Source organism: Triticum dicoccoides, chromosome 2A (genome assembly GCF_002162155.2).
Source record: "Triticum dicoccoides isolate Atlit2015 ecotype Zavitan chromosome 2A, WEW_v2.0, whole genome shotgun sequence".
NCBI lineage: Eukaryota > Viridiplantae > Streptophyta > Magnoliopsida > Poales > Poaceae > Triticum > Triticum dicoccoides.
In genome coordinates, this window is record NC_041382.1 from 727,577,914 (window position 1) to 727,584,645 (window position 6,732).

A 6,732-nucleotide genomic window follows, 5' to 3' on the forward strand; every position below is an offset into this window, starting at 1 on the left:
GGGGGGGGGGTAGAGTTTGAAAATGGGACCTCTAGTCCCGGTTTGAGACACAAACCGAGACTAAAGGGCATTGCACCCTTTAGTCTCGGTTCGTGCCTCAAACCGGGACTAAAGGGCTCAGGTGAACCGGGACTAATGCCTTAGCCGCACGAACCGGGACCAATGCTCATATTAGTCCCGGTTCGTGACTGAACCGGGACTAATGGGCTGACCCGGCCTAGACCTTTGCCCCCTTTTCTACTAGTGCACGTGCATTGCTACGGACGAAATACATGAAAATGAATCAAACTGATGACTAAAATCGATTGAAGTCCTTCAAATATATATTAGTTTCTATCAATTTATTTAGTGGATATAATGAGAGCAACTACGCATCAGTCGCCTGTTTTTTTCGGTGGTAAAATTCTGTGATCGCCATCTTCTTCCTCCTCTTCGTCTTCCTCCTTTTGTCCCCACGGTCCATTCTCCAACACTGGTCACGGCCTGATGTCGTGCATTGCTAGGGGGTATATATATTTGAAGATTTAACACAAATCATATGTAACCTATACATATTTTTTCCCCGACACGCTAATGTATCCGGCTTACAATCCCCCTTCCGCCCTCATCCTCACTCATATAACTGAGTAAGATGAACATCTATTTCCAGCACACACCCTCACTCACTTTTAAAAAATTGAAGATTAAATCAGGAATCATGCTAGTGAACATCTATTTCCAGCGTCCACTTAGAATATTTTCTTTACTAATTAGAGAACTTAGGAGCTGGAATTAGTGCAAGATACAATCACATGTCATGTTAATGATGATTTAAGACATAATTTCTTGCTGAAACCTTCGTCAACTACACTAATATCCTACTGCATGGCGCAACTCAACTATGTACTCCAACGGAGTTATCTTTTTGGAGAAGTAGAAAGAATCATTTCCAGTTTAACCTCATCTCTGAACATAGCTGACTAAATCTTCTTCATAAGAAAATGGCTGATAGATACATCGATTTGTTGATGGTTGATCAGTGGTTGCTGGCTGCGTGTAATTTGCGCTCTTGAGCAAGGAGGTAGCCACCTTGTAGGTTCTTCACATTCTAGACCCCCTGCAACAAAGATCAAAATCAATTAATTGACATTGATCTCAACCAAACATGAAGAATCGATCAAAAACTATTCAGTAACTAACTAACTAAGCAGGACACACCCCTCCGCAGCCGCCGCACGATGGCCACGTGATCATTGTCAGCCTCATGGGCGGTAGGGGCAGGGACCCGCCACCCGTTTCGAAATCAGGGCGATTCCCAAGGAGTGCTTGGCTTATCTACTGCCCATTCATACGGTTGTGCGTCGCAACCACTATCATCAACGGATCCACGACCGACGTCCTCTCTATCTTAGGCTCAGACATACATGAGCTAGATAAATCCTTGTTACTCTCCACAAGCAACCTTGTCAATGACACATATAGGAGCAAGCTATATCACAAATTATTCTCAGGAGCTAGTTAAGTTACCAACAATCACCTATTATTCACCTCAAGCACTACTTTAATTCAAAGAACATTAAAATGAGGAAAATCTGAACAAACATAACCATTTGAATTTTGGACACTGCTGAGATCCATATTCAGTAATCGTGATTTTCAAAAAAGCCTATCAATGTTTTTGGAATAGTTAAGGTTGGAATGGGCCATATTTGTCTTGAGATTTAAACAGTACGCAAAAAATTCTCATATAGCAACCTGTACATGAACACCAATCTAAAGCAACTACTCCTAAAGGCCCAAGCTTTAAATTTCCACAAGAACCACCACCCTTAGGCTATCCTTGCACCCAAACCTAGAGGGAGGAGAATAGAGCAGAGGTCGTGGTAGTACCAGATCGATGGACTACTTGAAAGCATCCAGGTTGTCGGCCTTCTTCTCTGTCATCTCAGCCATGGCGACGCTGGCATCAGGGATCTCCCTCCGTCACCAAAATCACCATGCCCAAATGGATTCATCACATAGCCCGATCCAAGATCGCAGATAAGGTACTTGCCCTACTCGGAGCCGCAACTGTCGTTCTCCATCGGTGCCATCCTTCCTCTTGGTTGCCACTCGAGAATCAGGCGGCAATGTGGTCACTGGCAAAAGATTAAAAAAATCAGGCGCATGGTTTGAACAATAACACACGCCCTCCCCTGTTTCCAAAAAATACCATCAACATGGCCACTGGCTAAAGTTTCAGGAGTATCCATTTTTGGAGTCGCCCACTTGAGTCCTGAATGTTTCAACAAAGTATATAAAGTACAAAGGTTAATCATGTGCCGTTGCATGTTTCAGCAATTCAGACTGGTGCTATCCAGAAATCCAGTTGAATAAGAAAACTATGGTAAGGAATCAAGCTATGAATTCAGGCATACCTTGGTCTCTTGGCAGTGGCGGATCCATGAATTTAACAATGGGTGTTCAAGAAAAATATTCACCCTAACAGAGGAGCCAATTGGTTCACGGCTCAATGTAAGATTCTGCGATTGGACTTGTGTTCATGGCACTAAAAATCTGTAGCCGTTGCGGATGAAGTTGATTGGATGAGGAATTGTTCTACACCTGCACTTGCTGCTCAACCTGAATACATGCCATATATTTCTTCCCATCTCTACTCCATAATGTTTTCAAATCAATTTTCTTCCTCTTGAGGTTTGAATGCTCTACTGCCTACAATTAAAATATAATTCATTTTTTATTTTTTTTGCTAATAATCAACAGATCCTAACTCCTTTCAGTGACATCAATAGCTATTTCTCGCTGAAACGGATAGAAACTATACACTAAGTTGGGATTTCACAATGAATCAAATTAAGGAATGAAATTTCAGAGTTGGAGCTTGGAAGGAGATTATTTTTGGGTGTACATCTGTACATCCTTGCTCCATGCTGGATCCACCCATGTCTCCTGGCCTTCTAGTTCATCAAAGGAAGGTAGATTGACAAGCAACTTCATCAGATCAGGTTTCAGGTACCTAATAATAAATAAAAACAGATTCGTCAGGTGGCAACCAGGCGGTCGATAGATATATGACGAAAAAAACAACGAAAAACCCAGACGAAGTGGTAGGTGGGACGGAAAAAAAAACCAGAACGGAGACTACCAATTGCTCCATTAGGAGTAGGGATTGGAGACGGTGTACCAATATCATCCACTAAACTATTGTTCCTCCATGAGAGAGCTGCGCAGGGATTAGAGTCAAGCAAAAGAACCAACAAACTCATTAGAAATAAACTCGTAGCCATCAAGTTATGTAGAACCATATGTTTCTTTTGTTCTGATAGTTTCAGTGAATAGTGAAATTTGATGCAGGGGTGCAAGGATAGTGTTAACACAAAGTGCAGTGTCTCTTTTCGAAGAACAGTGATGCTTTGCGTGGCTGGTGTACAGGTATAAATACCAGACAAATGGTCTCTTAACAAGAAAGAGTTTCTATTCTTCAACACTAATGTAACAAAAGTTACCAAAAAGAGTGCTTTAGATTTCTCTCTTTGTTTGTGGGAAATAGTTCTTGCTCGACACAAGCATGAACATGCTACATTATTATAGGAGAAAAACTGTGACCTTATAATATCTGAAAGTGTATGATTGCAAGAGCATATACTAACCAAGTAAAACAGAAGGATGACTGACGTAAATCAGTCTTGCCATCTTGATGATTAGAATGAAGGCCCTGTGGTTCACTTCACACAAAATTTGTGTCCCCAAAGTCCGTCTAACCACTGAGGAAAGGAATGCCTGAGAAGAAAAGGTAACCTTCATTAAGAAGTATATGGATGCGCTTGTATTTAATATACTTGTAAGCAGCAAAACATGTGGTTCACGTCAGCTGAGAAGGTGATCCAGATCTCATTCAAATACACCAGATTCATCACTTCATCAAGAAAAGTACAAGAATGTCATGCTGCTTGTTGCGACAAATTTACCACATTACACCTTTTCGTGGAAGGGTTAAAAGATCTACATGCGCTTATCTGAAATTCTTAAATGATCAGCTCAAACAAATTATAGAGCCAAACAACTCAAAATTTAGCATTATGAAGGAAAGGCTCGTGATTAGTATGCAAATACGAAAGGCATAGGATTACTATGAAGTAGGATGACTGTCTGTCAAAAGCCAAAGAACTCAGTTTTATGCTTTTCTAAACTAAAGCAGAAACGATCGTACAATTGCAGGAGAAAAAATTGATGTATGCTTTTTCTAACCTCAGCAGCAACAAACACACAATTGCGGCAGACAGGCCTGGGCATCACAATCGAGAACATCTATCACCAAGGCCTCAAAAATCAAACCGGACAGCTGATTTCAGGATATCAATGACGTATCGTTCTCTATATTCATCATCTGCAGAGAATGGCCATCACGAGAGCGATTCAGTTTGCTTCTGACTTCTGAGAACAAAGAAGCTCTACTGACAAGCACGCTTGTGCCGCAGTCTGCAGAAGCATTTGGACGAACACATGGCGCGCGTCCGCGTCGGAGTCGAGTAGGACGTCTCGCCGGCTCCCTCCAACTCCAGTGTTGCTTTCCTGCCCTGTGCGGGAGGTGTCGCCTGTGTGGTGGACTGGTGGGTGCAAGGTTGGGGTGGCCAGATCAGCACCATGGTGCCTCTGCCTGCCGTCGTCACTAATGGACGCCGTGGAGGGGAGCCACTACCACTGGAGGCAGCCGCTCAAGGCGCCGTCCATCTTCCGCCACCGCCTGCATCCGACTCTCCTCGTCGGCACAGACGCGTTGGTGGGGCAACGATGGTGGGGCATTCTCAGATCCGGGGCAGTCAAGGAAGGAATCACGAGCAGGGGGAGATGATGAATCCGAGGAAGAACGTCCGCAGGTACACACTCACCATAGCCGTCACCGGAGATCCGCGGTCGCCGGCGCGCGTCCTTGAAGGTTGAGGCCTCGTCCTTGAGGGTAGGGTTTGCGGCGTCTCCGTCCGTCCATGACTGCTGCCGGGCCGGGTCGGACCTCCATGGCCGACCTCCCTCGAGGACGGACGCGGATCAGGTCGACGACGGTGCGCTGATGCCGCCGTGGATCTGGGCGCTCCCTCTCCCTTCCCTTCCCTTCCCTTGCCTTCCCTTTCCGTCCCTTGCCTTCGGCGACTGCGCAGGGGGGCGAGGAGATCACCGGCTGCGACTGGAGACGGGAGACGAGGTAGGGCTAGCGAGGGATTGGTTCTGTCGTGACGGTAAAATCAGCTGAGGGGAGGTGGTGGACGGAACAAAAAAAACATACCAAAAAAATCTACGAAGGTTAAGCTACGAAAAAAACCGGACGAAAGTGGTGGGACGAAAATTAACCGGCGAAGACTACCAACTGCTCCATCTCTACTTCTAACTAGTAGGATGCCCGTGCGTTGCAACGGGCTGCATTGGGGACTTTCTTTTTACAATTAAATTGCTCTTTTTTTTTTCCTTGCTATCTTCTCCCAACTGTAAAATCTCTGCAGCAAAACATCATTGATAGTAGAAAAAGAGGCTGTCATGTCAAATTATGTGCATCTCCAAGGTGTTGCACTACAACAAAAAAGAGATCAATGCACCCATTTATCATACTTGCACAAGTTTTAGTTTGTAATCACATTAGTGAAACATGCTAGTCCCTAATGACCTTTTCCCACTGACTGTATGTAATGCCATAGAAATGATTCATCATAACTCATAAGCATGAAGTATAAATACACTTCCAGTCTGCAAGCATCACAAGAATACAATATGACAATCACCAGGACTAACTCTCGTTGCACTGATAAATGGACAAGAGAGTACAAAGATGAATCTTCTAGCGATGGGCACAACCAATTTGCTTCTCCGTATGATATCAAACTATCCGAGCTTACAATGCCATTCCCCTACAGGATTTAACAGGATATAAGACATAGAACAACACATGCTCTCTTGCACCTTGCATTGCAAGATGGTAAAAAAAATTGAACTGGACAAATACACGCAATATAGTGTTAGATGAACCAAACCTGCATTTCAAGCCACAAGAAAATCGAGGCTGATGAGTCAGCAACATCCAGTCCAATAACCAACTGTCACACATAGTAGACAAGGGCTGAATCATGAGCTATGTATAGACAAAAAAAATTCTTCTAGTGTTTCCAGCCTTAGCTACAACTGCCTTCAACATCAAGAATCAAGACGCTCTTTATTTTTGTGCATGAGTATAAATCAAAAAGAAATCACATATGAGTATTTGTTTCACACATTCAACTTAAGCCATCACAAAATAGTCAAAGCTCATTGTTGCATGTTGCGGAAACTGAAAAAGTTGTTGTACTCAGAACATCATAAGCCATAAAATGTTCCATTTTGTGATTAAGAACAGAGTCTACTTTATTTCGTGAAAGAAAACATATTCTGCTTTGCACTCATCCTACCACCATGCCTCCCTTCAACTTAGCAATACATATGAAGAACCAGGGTGTGAATCTGGGTAGAGATTAGGAAGGTATGTCGACAACAACCACCCATGCCTCCTCCATCTCATCGATCTTCGCCATGAAGTAGACGATGCCATTGTCATCACCGAAGCTGATTGTGAGGCGACCAATGTGGAGACTGTCCAAAGTTTGTCATCGCTATATCATTAACATAGAAACATAGGCTGCAATGCTCATATGTCCACAAGAACGGTGGTATCGGAAGCATTGAGCTTACAGTTCAAGTGCGAGCCGGAATAATTTACGTAATATAAAATAC

General features: G+C 43.6%; 1 long non-coding RNA gene across 5 annotated transcripts; it reads right to left on the reverse strand.

The window, feature by feature from the left end:
• Nucleotides 1-684: 684 nt before the first annotated feature.
• Nucleotides 685-5,213, reverse strand: LOC119356691. 5 transcript variants are annotated; one of them, XR_005172007.1, is made up of 7 exons: nt 4,869-5,213; nt 3,630-3,759; nt 3,125-3,202; nt 2,397-2,995; nt 2,192-2,254; nt 1,870-2,117; nt 685-1,096 (listed from the first exon to the last, which is right to left on the reverse strand). It is a non-coding gene; the product is annotated as an uncharacterized LOC119356691 (long non-coding RNA). The 5 variants fall into 5 exon arrangements; XR_005172009.1 differs by lacking the exon at nt 3,125-3,202; XR_005172010.1 differs by having other exon boundaries at nt 2,397-2,691; nt 2,888-3,759.
• Between the last annotated feature and the right edge of the window lie 1,519 nt (nt 5,214-6,732).